The following is a 19,027-nucleotide window of genomic DNA, read 5'->3' as shown; positions in this document are numbered from 1 at the left end:
TAGGTATAGCAAGCATTTCTATCTGTATCAATGAAAAACAGATTGTAATGGAAATATTGAAAATCTTTTCTTCTCCCCTGTCATAGATATTAAGAAGTCTCTCTCAGACTCCTCTTCCCTCCTCCCCTATAGTAATTGTCCACGGGAGAAGAGCTGACACTTTGGCCAGTGGCCTCTATGCAAATCAACACACATATGAGAAGGGCCTTGTAAGCAAATGCTGGCCAAAAAGCTGCTACCAAACTCAATTAACACAGGCTTGTGATAGATTTACAGCTAACTGGCTAACTGAGAAGGTTGCATTCCCAGTGCTTCAAAGGGAATGTAACAAAGGCCTGCAGACGGCCCGAAGCCAATATGGAATAACTAAAGTTCCATATGTCCGATAATAATGGGGCCTATATTTTGGGTGGCAGGGTCAGCTAAGGAACAATATGGATATTTAACCGTCACTGTAAGCCCCTCTGGGGAGCTGTGGCGCAAAAGTAACAAAATAGCAGATGGCAGCTATACCGTGTGTGGTCTCTGGAGAAAGGTAAAATCATAACGGAAAATATGGTATCACTTTTGGGCCTCTACGATCAACCCATGATAAGTTATTGCAAAAAACAGATATCTAATAAAAATATGAAGGCTGGAGACTAGCCCCCGTGATGTCATCACAGGGGGTATGTGGGCAGGTCTCCCTTTAGGCATAAAAGAATCCACGGAGGATGAATCAGCACTTATGTTGGAAGTTACATATTTTGTGTAGCACGGGTCACATTCGCTGAACGGCATCGGAGTGCTTCCCTCCACCTATACTGAGTCGTCCCTGCGAACAGTATAGCGTAAGTTGAGAATTGGAAGACAACAGTAATGTGTTGCCTGACAAAGGTTTTCTATAGCGTGTGGTGTCCACTTTATGAGATGTTACTATCCCTGTCAAGAAAATATCCAGAAATGGAGTGGAAATCAAAGGTTCACTGACATTGAATTTTAAATTTAAGGAATAGGAATTCAAATACAAAACAAATTGTGACACTAACTGTGGGTCACCTCTCCATACCAAAAGTACATCATCAACATATCTACCAAACCAAAAAATGTGCTCAAAAAATGGATTATCATCAGAAAAAATGTAAATTTCTTCCCACCACGACATGTCCAGAATAGCCAAAGATGGTGAGAATTTGGAGTCCATGGGGGCTCCAAGTACTTGTAAATAATATTTAGAATCAAACATAAAATTGTTGCGGGACAACAAATATTTTATGTTATAATGAACCTTTGTAAATTCACAGAATATCCACTATATTTATTTAAATGGGGTTGAACGGCAATGATGGCCAATGCGTGAGGGATGGAGGAATGCAGGTTTACAACATTGCTGGTGACAAACCTATATTCTTCCTGCCACACGAACCTGTCAAAAACCCTCAGGACAGACGTAGTATCTTTCACATAGCCTGGTGTTGGAATAACCAGAGGATACAAATGTTCACCAGCCATTGGTTAAATTCTCATTCAATGAACCCATACCCGAGATAATAGGGCGAAGGGTGGGGAGGGGAGATACCCTTGTGTGTTTTGGGGAGACCATCAAAAATGGGATAATCAGGTAACAGCCAGCGCTGAATTTTGTTATTAAACACCGACAAATAAATGCCTTCCTCCAGAATAGTGGACAACATTGTTTTATACAAATTGGTAGGATTCATAGAGAGCACCGGAGCAGATTTCATATATCAACAGTTCTAATAGCACATACTCCGGGGCATCAAAACATGTTGTCCATACATAATAATGATCTCACACATTTTTCTTTCTTTGGTCTTGTAAAGGTAAATTATCCGGTAAGGGGTGGAACAGACAGAAACACCTTAATATGCGTGAAGCCTTCTGGATCTGATGTGCAAATACTAAATACCCTTCGGGTAATGAATTTCCGCAATGACCTGTTTTACATCTATTGATGAAATTCATACTGGTTTATTCCCAGCAGACATCTATATGGTGACATTCCAGGTTTTCTGAATTTATTTTGTGTTTTTCCGGTTATTATTTGCCGGTGTACTTATTTCCCTTTCTGTATATTGCGCTATCATTGCAGATTCATCTTCGCAGAACGCACATAAATGATGCAAATATCTTAAAGATTTTCAGCAATGACGGAGTATTTCCCTTGCAATGTTCTGCAGCTTATTTATCTTCCATTTCTCATATATTTATTTTTGTCAGTTTTTTCGCAATATAATTCAATGATTTGTTTTTCGTTGATACAGATAGAAATTCCTGCTACATCCACAGCTTCACGATTCAGTTCTGCATCAGATATTTGTTTTTGTCAGTTTTATTATAATGTAATTACCTGTTTTTCGTTGATACAGATAAAAATGCTTGCTCCATCTATAGCCTCACGATCAGGTTCTCCATCAGACTCTATGCAGACGTCTCCCATTGCCATTGATATGTTATACATTCAGCTCTTGGATATCATGGATTTGTACGCTCCATCTAATCTGATTCGCCATTACAATGCTCCACAGTAATCTGATTCGCCATTACAATGCTCCACAGTAATCTGATTCGCCATTACAATGCTCCACAGTAATCTGATTCGCCATTACAATGCTCCACAGTAATCTGATTCGCCATTACAATGCTCCACAGTAATCTGATTCACCATTACAATGCTCCACAGTAATCTCACCAGTGTTCTGTACTTGTTCTCGTCTGTTTTACAATGATGCATCTATTTGCCTCCCGTTGATATGACAGATAATGCTCGGTATATCTGCGGCTCTATGATCCTTTGCCAGGATATTATACTTTGCACCAGATCAGATGCGGGTGGATTTCCTCAATTTTGATTTGCATAATTTTTTCCCCTTTATATGTTCATTGTTATAGGTTTATAGTTTCTCCATATTGGTTATTGTGCATATTATTTTATATTATATTTTTACGTGTGTCAGATCGATAAGAACAATATTTCTATTCACAATTTAGACATTGATGCGTTTTCTCTGTTTATTGGACATTGTTATTGCGATGCTTTATACTGAATCTATCCTCCATCTCATGTATACATGTTCCTGTCCCTCTATAATCAGTATATCCTCCCACCTTCCGGTGCTATAGTTGATGGCATTTGTGATGTTCTGACCCTGTGGTCTCACACCTGTACACTTAATCCCGGTGTTGTGTTCCTATATGGGATAATCCCCTGGCAGCTAACACCGGTGGTCTTCACACAAATGTCCTGCAATAAACAGTTTATATACAGAGGGGGATACGGATATGCATGAATAAGAGCATGAGGTCTAATTCTATTTTATTTTTCACCATCATGGTGTTTTGCATTTCTGGCTTGTTGTGTGACGTTTGTAATGATCATCTTGTCTGTATTTGATCTCGTTGCCTTCAATGTGAACTGTGGCTTGGATTTTCTTCACATCTTTTGCATGTCTAATTAATTTCTCATTTCGTGTCATGTGTCTCCATTGTGCTTGTATATATATATATATGACTTCATTGTCCTTTTCTCATCTGCTATAACTAAGGGCGCAACCCTAGCGCCAGAAACACATAAGAATTTTACATTTTTTTTTAAATGATCCAATACATTTTTTTCATATTTTACCTGTTGGAGTGCTGATTTTCTCCTTTTCGTTTTCTTCATATGTCTGTGCTCACCAGCCGGACCGGCACCCTTCAGTGGACTATCTTCACCCTGTTTGGATTCAGCGTTGCAGCTCCCTAACCCTCCCTCCTGTTTCTTCACAATATTTTAATACGTATCCTAGGCCTCGATGTTCCCCATACAAACTTGCTCTTAGAATTGTTGAGACAGGAGAAAAAGGTCTGAGGAACGCAGACCGGAACGGACTGAAATATATAAAGAAGATCTGGTAAAATGTCCATTTTGATCACACTAATACGACCAAACCAGGACAAGGGTTTCAAGTTATAATTCATTCGATTTTTAACCATTTGTTCAAGGATGGGTGATATAATTTAAAAGATACAGATCATCCAAGTTCCCCAGAATTTGTATACCCAGGTACTTAATTGTGTCTTTCTGCCACTTAAAGGGGAAGTTAGAAATTAGTTATTGTGTCAGTTCAGGGTTAAAAGTTATGTTCATGGCTTCTGTTTTAGAATAGTTGACTTTAAAATTGCTTACATGGCCGAGTTATTCGAATTCCTTTATTATAGAAGGAAATGAGATCATTGGGTTTGAAACAGAGCAACAGGTCGTCTGCATGTAGAGCTAGTTTATAGTGATGTGAGTCTATAGTAACTCCACTAATATCTGGATTTGTGTGTAATGCTACCGCTAAATGTTCCATCACCAATGTGTATAGGAGAGGTGATAAGGGACACTCTTGCTTTGTCTCATTTTTAATAGAAAATGTGTCATATAGAAGGCCGTTTACCCTATCGCTTTAGGGTCAGTGTAGAAGGATAGAATTTTAGATAACAAGAAAGCAACGTAATTTGTGGTAATGTGTTCTTCAAGAAAGTCCAATGCACTGTGTCGAACGCTTTTTTAGCGTAGGCAGAAACAAGACACATTGGGAGCCCCTGTTTTTTGCATGTGAAATTAACAACGTTTTATTTTTATTATCACGAGCTTCTCTGCCCTTAATGAAGCCAATCTGATCATTGCTAACAATTGAGGGTAGATAGTGGGAGAGCCGTGTTGTAATCACTTTAGAGAATATTTTGACGTCTACATTATTTAATGATATTGGATGAATATTAGGGCAGGTATTTGGTCCTTTTCCAGGCTTTGATAAAACCGTTATATGAGCCTTAAGTGATTGGGGGTCAAAAGGGGGAGTCTTCTGAGATATTATTGAACACTAATGGTAATAACTGGGGGGAAAACATCTTATAAAATCTATTATTGAATCCATCTGGCCCAGGGTTCTTACCGATAGGAGAGACCGATAAATCATTCCCTATCTCTTGTTCAGTGAAAGCTTTGTCTAGTATCTCCTGCTCAGGGGTCTGTAAGGAAGGAACGGCAGTGTCCTTAATATACTTGTCATTTTTAGTTTCAAGAATATTAGGTGGTATGTCATGGTATTGTCCATGAATATTATATAGCGAACTATAAAAGAAACTAAATGCTTCTGCTATGTCAGTGGGGTTATGAATTTCAGGCCCGGGTGCCCCTTTTATTTTGGATACGTATGTCCTTTGCATCCGTGGATGTAACTTCCTTGTCAATGAGAGACCACATTTATCTGTGAATTCGTACGAGAACCTTCACATGTGATCTTGGCATTTTGTATACGTTTGATCTAGTAAAGACCTTCCCTCCTTTCTTTTTTTCCATTCAGATCATTTTTATTTAACAAAACTAAGAATTACCAACATTTTCATTTTTTAAATAAACTTTGTGATAAAAAAGAAAATCCAGTAAACAATACAAGAACCGGTTTACAATGATATAAATCCCAATATCGCTCTATAGTACAATGTTTTGGAACAGTAATTTTACATTTGTACATAAATATCTGAATACTTCCTGACGGCTTATTTTTTTTTTCTATTGAGACATCAAAAGAAAAAGAATATATCTAAGAAGGGGCAATTGTGTGGACTGAGACAATTATTTGCTGACACCTTGGGTATAAGGATATAAATTCCTGGCTTACTGTAAGGAAATGGACAAACGATCCAGGATAGTATTTCTGTGAAGGTTCTTTGAAGCAATACCTGGGGTAATTAACCATTGCTCCCATATTTGTATGAATTTCTTGAGAGCGTTCCTTTAATACAAGATCCCCTTTCCAAGCATAGAGTGTTATTTATCCTGGATTTTAGTTCTGTTATCGTTGGGGGAGAATTTTCTATCCAATGTAGTGCCAACAACGTTCTGGCTTGGAATAATATTCCTGAGCTAGCTATTGCCATATGGGAGTCTGGGTCTACGTCCTCTCCCAGGAGTCCTAGGATACAGATTTTAGGTTCCAACTGAAGTTGTATCCCAAATACAGATACAAGAGCGATAATCACCCCCTTCCAGTAGTCGCCAATATTTACACATTCCCACGTCATATGCATCAGGTGGGCATCATTTTGACCACATCTAGGACGTGTCATCCGTTTGTATTTCAATTTTAAATAAAATACTTGGGGATCTATATACTCTATGAATGAGAAGAATTCGGGACAATCTTTGTGACTCTGACAATGAAAGTTTCGGTGTCAAATCCAGTATTTCCCCCATTGCTCCTCAGATAACGGACCTACATCCTCCTCCCATTTTGTCTTAACTATCAAAGGATATTTATCCAAATGTAGGGCCAGTAACTGCCTATAAATAAGGGTTAATAGACCTTTTGTATCCACTGCTTTAGCAATGATATCTATTGGGTGATGTCTATCAATCAGTAGGACGTTTATTCTAGTACCCCTATCCTCCCACTCACTAATATTATTTAGCTTCTATAGCTCTGGTAAGTTATAGTTGTGCCATAAAGGAGTATAGTTTGCGTACTTTCCAATCCCCAGAATATTTTTACCCCTATCCCACATGTTATATATTAACTTTAGTGTACGACATTTTAAGTAATTTTCTCGAGGAGGCCCCATATCTAGTACAGAGAATGGAAGCTTCCACTTGGTTCCTTCCATAAGTAGGTGCCCTGAAATTACACAATATTTGCAAGTACCCCATCCATGAAACTACTTTAGCTCCCTTCTAGCGTTAAGCCGGTCTGCGTATACCTGGAGGGAAGCAGATCATTTATGTTGTTTGTCAAGAAGATCAATCCGCTCAAGCAAATGAGGACTTTAGCTGTTCTCTCCGTTTTTTTAGCTTTTATCTATGTTTTATTATTATCCCTCTGAGGACGCATGTGAGTCCTTCCCATTTAAATGGTAAGGCAGTTTCATCATGCTCATATATTTGAAGGAGTCTATACTCAAGAAGGTCTGAGACACAGAGTGAGTCTTTCAGCAGATTATCATTTAGGTTCCAACATCTGAAGCCTTGGTGGAGTCCGGCATAGTCAGATCTATAATATAACGGGAGATGAGTGTCTCTGTCTGAAGCCTTTATAGACTGTGCCGTTACAGGTAAGAGGAGTGTGTATTATGCCGGAGATCACGGTATGAGTAGACACTGAACGCATACTGCGATCTCCCGGCGCCATACTTACCTGACCGGAAGGAGCATTGCCGCGTCGCCTCTCTTCACCGGAGACTGGGGCAGGAGTAAAGGTGTCGGAATCAGCACATGCACGTAGCACTATCCGGCGCCATTTTACTGAAGACACATTTGCAGTGTGTCTTCAGCAAAATGGCGCTGGACAGCACGGTATGGGCATGTGCGTACTCCGGAGCCGCACTCCTTCCCCAGCCTCCAGCAGAACAGAACACTTCAGCGCTGGAGCACAGAGAAGAAAGGTAAGATTAAGTGTTTATTTTTTTGTATGTGTGCAGGGATGAGGGCTGCCATACATACCAGGAGTGGGGGGTGATGGGGCCACACATCAGGATTGGGGGATGAGGGGTACCAAGCATTCCAGGATTGGGGGATGAGGGGTACCATGCATACCAGGATGAGGGTACCACACATACCAGGATTTGGGGGGTGAGGGGTGCCATACATACCAGTATAGGGATGAGGAGTGCCATACATACAAGGATTGGTGGGTGAGGGGTGCCATGCATACCAGAATAGGGATGAGGGGTACCATACATACCAGGATAGGGACGAGGGGTACCCTACATACCAGGATAGGAATGCGGGGTGCCATGCATACCAGGATAGGGATGAGGGGTACCATACATACCAGGATAGGAATGTGGGGTACTATGCATACCAGGATGAAGGGTACCATGCATACCAGAATAAGGATGAGGGGTACCATGCATACCAGTATAGGGATGAGGGGTGTCATACATACCAGGATAGGGGATAGGGCGCCATGCATACCAGGATAGGGATGAGGGAGCCATGTATACCATGTTTGGGGATGAGGCGTGCCATGCATACCAGGATGAGGAATTGGGTGCCATGCATACCAGGTTTTTGGGATGAGGAGGCCATACATACCAGAATTGGGATGAGGGGTGCCATGTATACCAGGATGAGGGATGGGGTGTCATGCATACCAGGATAGGGATGAGGGGTACCCTACATACCAGGATAGGAATGCGGGGTACCATGCATACCAGGATAGGGATGAGGGGTACCATACATACCAGGATAGGAATGTGGGGTACCATGCATACCAGGATGAGGGGTACCATGCATACCAGAATAGGGATGAGGGGTACCATGCATACCAGTATAGGGATGAGGGGTGCCATACGCACTAGGATAGGGGATTAGATGCCATATATACCAGTATTGGGGATGAGGCATGCATTGCATACCAGGATGAGCGATTGGGTGCCATGCATACCAGGTTTCTGAGATGAGGAGGCCATACATACCATAATTGGGATGAGGGGTGCCATGTATACCAGAATGAGGGATGGGGTGCCATGCATACCAGGACGAGTGGTACCATACATACCAGGATAGGGATGAGGGGTACCATGCATACCAGGATAGGAATGAGGGGCACCATGCATACCAGGAAGAGGGATGGGGTGCCATGCATACCAGGAAGAGGGATGGGGTGACATGCATACCAGGATTGGGGGATGAGTGGTGCCATGCATACCAGGATGAGGGATTTGGTAACATACATACCAGGATTGGGATGAGGGGTGCAATGTATACCAGATTTGGAATGAGGGGTGCCATGCATACCAGGATTGGGGGATGAGGAGGCCATACATACCAGGATTGGGGGATGAGGGGTGCCATACATACTAGGATAGGGATGAGGGGTACCAGGCATACCAGGATGAGGGATGGGGTGCCATGCATACCAGGATTGGGGGATGAGTGGTGCCATGCATACCAGGATGAGGGATTTGGTACCATACATATCAGGATTGGGATGAGGGGTGCAATGTATACCAGATTTGGAATGAGAGGTGCCATGCATACCAAGATTGGGGATAAGGGGTGCCATGCATATCAGGATAGGGGATGAGGGGTGCCATGCATACCAGGATTGGGGGTGAGGGGTGCTATGCATAACAGGATTGGGAATGAGGGGTGTCATGCATACCAGGATGGGGATGAGGGGTGCCATGCATACCAGGATGGGGATGAGGGGTGCCATGCATACCGGGATAGGATGGTGGGGGCAGCAGAAATACCAGGAGGGGGGCAGCACATACCAGCATGGGAGACTATATACCAATAAAAATGCTCGCCACCCGGGCATAGAACGGGTTCAATAGCTAGTTACAATATACAGGAGCATGATCTGACCATACAGCAGTTCCTACCTGAGATGTAGGTTGCCATGTAGGCAAGTGACGGCTAATTAAGAAAAGGACTATATGGCTATGCATATTGTGTAAAGGAGACGTATAATCCTTTACGTCTGGATGTAGTATCATCCATACATCAATCGGTTGAGACCAAAGCACAATTAGCAAAGCTTTTGTTTGTGTTTTAGATTGGTGACACCAGCCCCGGGACGCGTCTAAAGAAGGATCCAAGACAAATTTAAAGTCACCTCCAATGATGATAAGGTCCTCCGCAAAATATTTTAGTTTGTTTAAGTAATGACGGCATGTCTCAATTTGGTCACAATTAGGGAGATAGAAGTTTGCCAAAGTCAAAATTTTGGAGTATATGGAGATCTTAACAAACATATACCTCCCCTCCGTGTCAGACAGAGTTTCTACAATAGTATGCGGCAGTGATCTGTGGCGGCCGATACTCAGCACCTTAGCCTTTAAAACAGCATTTTTCTGGGACGCCAAGATGAATAATATCTATTAGTAATCTGAGGTACAGTATATGATCGCCTCTAAAGTGTGACTCCTGAAGAAAGAGAAAATGTACGTGCTGTTTATGCCTGTGATAAAACACTTGAGCTCCTTTCTCTGGAACATTAAGTCCTCTGACATTTAATGAACAAGTTTTGAGTTGTGCCATATTATATGAAAAAAAGGAGGAATGGAAGAGAGAAAGATTAAGAGAGGAAGTATAGACGGTAGATAGTAACGTCTACCTCTCAGTGTCTAAGAAGTATAGATTATGAATATATCAAAACAGTAGGAAATTGTGAAACAAGCAGATCCCAATGCAAGTCCCTAACTGGGGGTTGTCTTTACAGGCATAAGTCAAACCTTCAGTCATAGGGTTCCTATTAGGGGGAACCATGGAATATAAAGCAAGTAAAGTAATAAAGCCTGATATAACAGTAGTATCATGTGAACTCAACTTATACAGTGCCTACAAGTAGTATTCAACCCCCTGCAGATTTAGCTGGTTTGATAAGATGCAAATAAGTTAGAGCCTTCAAACTGCAAATGAGAGTAGGTTTTATGAACAGAAGCATAAATCTTACAAACCAAAAAGTTATGTTGCTCAGTTGAATTTTATTAAATTTTAAACATAAAAGTGTGGGTCAATTATTATTCAACCCCTATGTTTAATATTTTGTGGAATAACCCTTGTTTCCAATTACAGCTAATAATCGTCTTTTATAAGACCTGATCAGGCCGGCACAGGTCTGTGGAGTTATCTTGGCCCACTCCTCCATGCAGATCTTCTCCAAGTTATCTAGGTTCTTTGGGTGTCTCATGTGGACTTTATTCTTGAGCTCCTTCCACAAGTTTTCAATTGGGTTAAGGTCAGGAGAGTGACTAGGCCACTCCAACACCTTGACTTTTTCCCTCTTGAACCAGGCCTTGGTTTTCTTGGCTGTGTGCTTTGGGTTGTTGTCTTGTTGGAAGATGAAATTACGACCCATCTTAAGATCCTTGATGGAGGAGCGGAGGTTCTTGGCCAAAATCTCTAGGTAGGCCGTGCTATCCATCTTCCCATGGATGCGGACCAGATGGCCAGGCCCCTTGGCAGAGAAACAGCCCCACAGCATGATGCTGCCACCACCATGCTTGACTGTAGGGATGGTATTCTTGGGGTCGTATGCAGTGCCATCCAGTCTCCAAACGTCACGTGTGTGGTTGGCACCAAAGATCTCGATCTTGGTCTCATCAGACCATAGAATCTTGAACCAGTCTGTCTCAGAGTCCTCCAAGTGATCATGAGCAAACTGTAGACAAGCCTTGACATGACGCTTTGAAAGTAAAGGTACCTTACGGGCTCGTCTGGAACGGAGACCATTGAGGTGGAGTACGTTACTTATGGTATTGACTGAAACCAATGTCCCCACTGCCATGAGATCTTCCCGGAGCTCCTTCCTTGTTGTCCTTGGGTTAGCCTTGACTCTTCGGACAAGCCTGGCCTCGGCACGGGAGGACACTTTCAAAGGCTGTCCAGGCCGTGGAAGGCTAACAGTAGTTCCATAAGCCTTCCACTTACAGATGATGCTCCCAACAGTGGAGACAGGTAGGCCCAACTCCTTGGAAAGGGTTTTGTACCCCTTGCCAGCCTTGTGACCCTCCACGATCTTGTCTCTGATGGCCTTGGAATGCTCCTTTGTCTTTCCCATGTTGACCATGTCTGAGTGCTGTTCACAAGTTTGGGGAGGGTCTTAAATAGTCAGAAAAGGCTGGCAAAAGAGATCTTTAATCCACACATGTGAAGCTCATTATTCTTGGTGCCTGAACTACTTCTTAATACTTTAGGGGGACCAAACAGAATTCTTGTGGTTTGAGGGGTTGAATAATAAATGACACTCTGAATTAACTTTTAACGTTTAAAAAAAAAACAAAAAAAAAAAAAAAAAAACAATATTTGCTGCAGTGCATTTCCCACTTCCAGGCTGATCTACAGTACAAATGTCACAATGCCAAGTTAATTCCGCATGTGTCAACCAGCAAAATCTGCAGGGGGTTGAATACTACTTGTAGGCACTGTATCCTGGTCTAAGATCTTATATGAACTTAGACATTCTATATAGTGGAAGAGTGGCACCTAATGCTCTATTTAGATATATCTAATTATATGCTTAAAGAAATAAGTAAGCATCTGCAAACTGTCTCTCATCAGGGAAGACCAGATTCATTTCAGGAGCTCATATGATTGGCAGGTTCCTTTCCCACCTGCTGCATCACCATCAAGTTCCTGATCCATTGAACGCCTTCTGTGATGTGCTGGAACTCTCTGTGGCAATGGTGGAGCAGGTGGCCAGTCAGATATATGGAATGTCCAGGGCATCACAAATAGGTCTCATGTTGCTTGGATCTTTGAAAATATACAGCTGTAATGGGTACCCCCAGGAGTACATCAGGCCATTTTCCCGGATGGCATCAAGTAGTGGTTTCAATACCCTTCTTTTAGCAAGTGTCATTCAGGATAGATATGTGAGCAATTATATGTGTTTTCCATTTAAATCAGCAGGATCCAACTCCTCTGCTTTCCTCACAATGGCCTCTTTTACATTGAAAAAAATGTATGCGACAGATAATGTCCCTTGGACACTCAGGATCTGGGCCATGATTGCCTATTGTACGGTGCGCCTTTTAAATCTCCAGCTCCTTATCAATAGGATCACCAAGGATATTATGAATAATGATCACAGTGTTGGCATGATCGCTTGTGCATTGATGCTTTCAGGTATACCCCTTATCCAGATATTATTGTGATTTTCTTGATCATCAACCATATTAAACAGATGGTTTATTTACTGGCTGTGAAGATCCAGTGTTAGTTTCTGAGCATTATGATGGCCTCTAACTTGGACGACAATATCCTCTAATCTCTGTACCTTGTCAGTAAGCTGTGACAGGATAGAAGTGAGGGGACGTATTTCAGTATTGGATGTGGTCTCCAGCCTCTGAATATATTGCTCCATATCTTCTTTAGTAGGGATAGACGCAATCTGATATACAAATAAGTTATGTTGTTCCCCATATCAGAATAGCCTGTGGCTGGGGGGTAAATGTCCCTGTGAAGCAAGCACTGCTCAGCATGGGGGCTTTGGTGAGAGTACAGGGAGATTTGTGGAGCTGTTTTCCTGTGAGGCCTACATTAAGAGAGAAGTTGGTGCAGGACTTACAGGCTGGAGCTTTCTGGCATCATGAAGGTTAAGACTGCTTCTTTTTCCACGCTGAGGTGAGGCAGTAATGGAGCAGGAAGATAAGACCTTCCATAAGAAACGCTGCATACCAGACATGCTGACAGAGGTGGAGGACCTCAGATTAAACTCTGATCTCTTCTTTCTTTCCCATATCGGACAGCATGTTTGAGGCTGTAAATTGCTTATAATTCCCCCAAGAACACGGTCTGAAGACAGTGCTTTCAGTGTGTGCATTCTCTTGGTGCTATGTCCAGGCCATGTCCTTCCTGTTGATGTATAATACGTCTGAAGGTGGCGGTGATTGGGGGCAGGATTGTGTGATGTAACATCCTTACGGAAACGCGATGGAAGCGGCGCCAGAACAGGGAGTGTGTATGTGTGTTTTTATTTTAACAAGGCCAAACATAATGAATGAGATAGAGTTGATCTAGTAGTGGACAACCCCTTTTATGAAGATACAATTTTTGGTTAAAAATGAAAAAGGCTTCTCCCCTGTGTGACTTCACTGAAGTTTGTTAAGAGTTGATTTCCGTGTAAAACATTTCCCACATTAAGAACATGAAAATGGCTTCTCGTCTGTGTGAGTTCTCTGGTGACTAAGAAGTGATGATTTCTTCACAAAACATTTCCCACATTCTGAACAGGAAAAAGGTTTCTCCCCTGTGTGAGTTCTCTGGTGCTTAACCAAATCTGATTTATCTTTAAAACATTTCCCACATTCTGAACAGGAAAAAGGTTTCTCCCCTGTGTGAGTTCTCTGGTGCTTAACCAAATCTGATTTCTGAATAAAACATTTCCCACATTCTGAACAGGGAAAAGGCTTCTCCCCTGTGTGAGTTCTCTGGTGATTAACCAAATCTGATTTATGGTTAAAACATTTCCCACATTCTGAACAGGAAAAAGGTTTCTCCCCTGTGTGAGTTCTCTGGTGCTTAACCAAATCTGATTTCTGAATAAAACATTTCCCACATTCTGAACAGGGAAAAGGCTTCTCCCCTGTGTGAGTTCTCTGGTGATTAACCAAATCTGATTTATGGTTAAAACATTTCCCACATTCTGAACAGCAAAAAGGCTTCTCCCCTGTGTGAATTCTCTGGTGCTTAACCAAATCTGATTTCTGGTTAAAACATTTCCCACATTCTGAACAGAAAAAAGGCTTCTCCCCTGTGTGAGTTCTGTTGTGCTTAACCAAAACTGATTTATCTTTAAAACATTTCCCACATTCTGAACAGCAAAAAGGTTTCTCCCCTGTGTGAGTTCTCTGGTGCTTAACCAAATCTGATTTCAGGTTAAAACATTTCCCACATTCTGAACAGGAAAAAGGTTTTTCCCCTGTGTGAGTTCTCTGGTGATTAACCAAATCTGATTTCTGGTTAAAACATTTCCCACATTCTGAACAGCAAAAAGGCTTCTCCCCTGTGTGAATTCTCTGGTGCTTAACCAAATCTGATTTCCAGCTAAAACATTTTCCACATTCTGAACATGAAAAAGGCTTCTCATGTGTGTGAGTTCTCTGGTGCTTAACCAAATCTGATTTCTGGTTAAAACATTTCCCACATTCTGAACAGGAAAAATGCTTCTCCCCTGTGTGAGTTCTCTTGTGCTTAACCAAACCTGATTTCTGGCTACAACATTTTCCACATTCTGAACAGGAAAAAGGCTTCTCCCCTGTGTGAGTTCTCTTGTGCTTAACCAAATCTGATTTCCGGCTAAAACATTTTCCACATTCTGAACAGGAAAAAGGCTTCTCATGTGTGTGAGTTCTCTGGTGCTTAACCAAATCTGATTTCTGGTTATAACATTTCCCACATTCTGAACAGGAAAAGGGCTTCTCCCCTGTGTGAGTTCTTTTGTGTTTAACCAAACCTGATTTCCGGCTAAAACATTTTCCACATTTTGAACAGGAAAAAGGCTTCTCCCCTGTGTGAGTTATCTGATGTCTGATTAAACTTGATTTCTCTGTAAAACAATTTCCACTTTCTGAACAAGAAAATGGCTTCTCCTCTGTGTGACTTCTCTGGTGATTAACAAGATTTGATTTCTGGTTAAAAAATTTCCCACAGTTGAAACATAAAAATCTATTCTCTGCTGTGTGAATGCTTTGATGTTTAAGAAAAGACTTTTCGAGGGAAAAACTATTTCCATACTCTGAACATGAAAATGGCTTCTTTGCTTTAGGAGCAATTTGTTTTTTAATGCTTATTTTGTGACTTTGATTTTCCTTAGTAGTCGGTAATGAATCAGAAGACAGGACCTGTTTCAAAGGAACAGATGACAGATCTTTGCTGTGAAGGGATGATGGTATATCTGGAGTAATAGCATTCACTTCAATTGTATCCTGTGGGATCTCAAGATCATCTGATTTAAAAATTGAAGATGTCAGCTGTCCCTCTGATCTCCTGGTACAGTCATCTGCTAAGAATAAAACCAATTATTATTTATGGATAACATATCCTTAAAATTTATATTGTTGAATATTTCTACTTAAACTCTCCGTAAAAATGCACTTTATGTAAAAGTATCATTATCTACCAAGAAAACATCACAGAAAAATCAGCTTTACCAACACCAAATCAGATAACAAATGCACTAGCATTTTAGTGTTGGTTGGGTGTACTGGAGTGCACTTATATAGTGCTGGGCAGCCTTTCTGCCCAGTATGGACATCATCAGTATCCTAAGCCAGACACAGTGCATCAAACCTACCTGTGTGACTGGCGTCCTATGCAAGCTTCATCTGTGTGCATCTTTAATACTAGGCAACCACGCTCTCCATGAATTGGTACGATTATTGGTGTTAGTAAGGCTGTATCTTTTTCTGTGATTTTTTTAAATTTTGCCCTATGTTAGCCGTCATTATTCACCAAGACAATAACAGTTCACAGTTTAATAGAAAACCTCATAGGATGAACCAGTGGATCGTAGTGTTCAACTGTTTGTTAATTCTGCCTCCCAAATATGGAATAAAAAGCCACCAAACAATGTTATGTAGGCAAAAATAATATCAATAATAACTTCTACTCATCTCACAAAAAACAAGTCCCCACTCAGGTCCATCATCTGTCAATGGAAAACCAGAGGTTTCCACATTATTAGTGGCTCAAAGGCTTTTGAAAAGCAACATGGCTTCCATAAACCAATCCAGCAATATCCGCTCTCCCAAAGTCAGATCTCCCCCTCACTTCTGAGCCTTGCAGTGCACCCAAAACACATTTAGCCTCCATGTATTTGACATTACTATAGTGAGAAGAACCCACTTAATTGATGGTGTGTGTCTCCTGGAGCACAATCTGGGCACTATGTGTTGGGTAATGAAATTAGATATTTGTAATTTTCACTCTCCATCATCCACTGCGTGCTAATTTCTGGAAAGTGCTTGTGGAGTCAAAACAGTCACTACTCCTATAGATTATTTCACTGAGGGTTATAATTTCCAAAATAGTGTCACTTTATGGGGATTTCCACTGCTCTGGTTTTCTGCATTTTGGTCACATGGTGTGTCTCCTCTGGGATCTGGTCCTGCGACGTCTGCTTCTGTCACCAGGAGCCGCCTTATTCATACTGCAGGCGGCGCTGGTGATGGAGGAGACATCAGAACCAGAAGCTCTGGGCCGTGCAGGCTCTGTCCAGCCACTAAGATTAGGGTGCTTGGGACCTGTAGTACCATACAGTCTGGCAGTATGGGTGTGTGTGCTGTCCAGCTGGAGTAATCTGCCCCCTGCTTCAGCCAACAGGAAAGCACCGCACCCTACTAAAGCTGGAAGCTGCCAGATACAGCCTTGTCCTCCTCTGGTTCAGTCCTCTGTGCTCAGCTCCCGGCTTGTGTATTTGTTTCTGTTGTGACCTCGGCCCGTTTACTGACTACTTTTGTGTGATTTTGTATTTTCTCTGACCTCCGTGTTCTGACCCGGCTATCTGACTATTCTTCTTGCCATCTCACATCACAGAACATTAGGTAACACTGTGGCCCAAGCTTAGGGGGTCTCTGTCTAAGTCCAAATCCATGTAGACGGGTTATAGGATGATGAGCAAGGCAAACCCTGGTATCTGGAAAATGCAGTAGATAGCGCTAAGCCTGTTTGTGGTGGCCATCTTTTGCGCTGCCAGGTGACCATGAACAGTGTCCCCAATACATTGTGTCTGCAAACTATCCCAGCAAGATCTGCATTCAAATAGCTAAATGTCACTCCTCCACTTCTTAACCTGCCATGTGCCCAGACAGTAGTGTACAACCGTATATAGGGGATTGTCAGATTCAAGAGAAGATGGAATATTATTTGTAAGGTCCATTTGTTTCCTATTATCCTTTGTGAAGAATTCCAAAGTTATTACCATATAAAGTCACACACGTCAGATTTGAAAAATGTCAGAGATAGGTGCTGGGAAAAGAAGTTGTTTCTGCGTTCTCTGGAGTCACGACAAACCATTAGTATGGATAAAAATGTAGGTTTATTGTCTACGCGTTTCAGAGACCACCGACTCCTTCCTCAGGACAACCGTACATAACCTTTTTAACGGGTTTAGTGGTTTAACCACATAGCGGGTTTGGGGGAGCAGATGAAGCTCTCCATTTCTCAGCTCTTTGTGGTTGTTTTTTTCTTTCCATTTTCAGAGCATCCTTCAGTTAAGGGTAAAACAAAAAAAGCAAAAGCATTCAGTCAACGCCCAGAATATAAATACCACGATACCACAAACCATTCAGCAGTTTTGCAGACATTCTGTAAAATCAAAGTAAAATTCCATGTAATCTCTCAATTTGTGCTTAAAAAAAAAAAAAAAAATAGAAAAAATATCTCCACAAAACTCAGTTTTGCTCCTCTCCATGGAAATCTTTAGTAAAGGCGAAAGATTTTTACGTTCTGAAGAGAAGCCAGAGTATTTTTCCATAGATTTGAAAAATGGGCCCAGATAGGAACACAAAACTGTCTGCAGGAAGGGGTTAAATCAGAGTATTTTGGGCACTAACTACTATAGTAAAAACTGTGAGTATAGACAATAACACATCTACTGAAATGATCAAACTGAACAGTCTCCATCAGTAATAAATGAGTAACTAGTGGTGAAACCTCTCTGGGGTAATTAGAGTATGGGGCTCGGTGGCTCTTGGCAATCTAAACTATGATAAGGGACAATATTTTCTATCCGATGAGTTTCAAGAACAAATATTAGACATTTAAAGTGAACTTTTTATAATAATGCAGAGATGAGGCGTCTTAAATTTAGCTTAGAGATATATCATGGCACAGGTGTAATGTTTTCTGTATAGTTTATCACAATCTGGTTTGAAGTTAGTCAGTTTTAAAAGAAATTGAAAAGTCAGGATAAAGGGAAACTCTGTTGTTATTATACAGAAATTCACACTTGGCCTCACTGCACATTTAATGTTGTCGATCATAAAAGTGAAGTTTGGCCAGAAAGACTGGACCTGGTCTTGTAGGGACCATATGAGGACATTCAGCAGCACAGAAGGGAGAGAAGGTAGATTCAACCAATAAGATATCAGGGTTCTAGGAAGCCAACAGCATCATTACCCTCCGCTTTCTCTTACAGGACCATCATAATATTTTTCTTCAAGTGATTTTCTGGCTTTGTGGTTTACAGATCTGGGCAGGTAACGTCTCCTAATCACAGGAAGTAGGTGGATCCTCCAGGTTGTAAGTTCTATGGAAAAGGGTTTCAATGCCCAAAATCATTTGAACAGTTTTGGGTGGAAGAGAATGTTGTGGTCTAGAGGCAAAATGGTGATCACACGATTGTGATACAGCCGGACTACACAACCGATAAAGCAGCCACAGCCGGTGACTGAGAAGAATCTGTGACTTCTCAGCATTTAGTGGTTACTACTCACCTGGGTAGTCATATGTAGGAATCTCCTCTTTACACCGCTCATCACCCCTCACATATGTCTCTGTAGTATTAATATGGGTCAGATCTTCACCCTAAAACAAATATTGTAAAAGTCA

At 41.5% G+C, this 19,027-nt stretch overlaps 1 long non-coding RNA gene, 1 other non-coding gene and 1 pseudogene across 2 annotated transcripts; all 3 read right to left on the bottom strand.

Moving 5' to 3' along the window:
* The window catches only part of LOC141182900 (uncharacterized), a 38,896-nt pseudogene extending 21,622 nt beyond the window's left edge, over positions 1-17,274 (bottom strand).
* Positions 17,275-17,435: 161 nt separating this feature from the next.
* LOC141182816 (uncharacterized) lies at positions 17,436-19,005 on the bottom strand. Its single transcript, XR_012257972.1, has 3 exons — positions 18,913-19,005; positions 18,596-18,725; positions 17,436-17,682 (listed from the first exon to the last, which is right to left on the bottom strand). It is a non-coding gene; the product is annotated as an uncharacterized lncRNA (long non-coding RNA).
* On the bottom strand, positions 17,825-17,943 carry LOC141182912 (U5 spliceosomal RNA). The gene has a single exon (XR_012257980.1). It is a non-coding gene; the product is annotated as a U5 spliceosomal RNA (small nuclear RNA).
* Positions 19,006-19,027: the final 22 nt, after the last annotated feature.

The sequence above is a fragment of the Phyllobates terribilis genome, unplaced genomic scaffold (assembly GCF_046119375.1).
Source record: "Phyllobates terribilis strain yellow unplaced genomic scaffold, ASM4611937v1 Scaffold_36__1_contigs__length_13169755, whole genome shotgun sequence".
Classification (NCBI taxonomy): domain Eukaryota; kingdom Metazoa; phylum Chordata; class Amphibia; order Anura; family Dendrobatidae; genus Phyllobates; species Phyllobates terribilis.
This window is presented reverse-complemented; position numbering and strand designations above follow the sequence as displayed.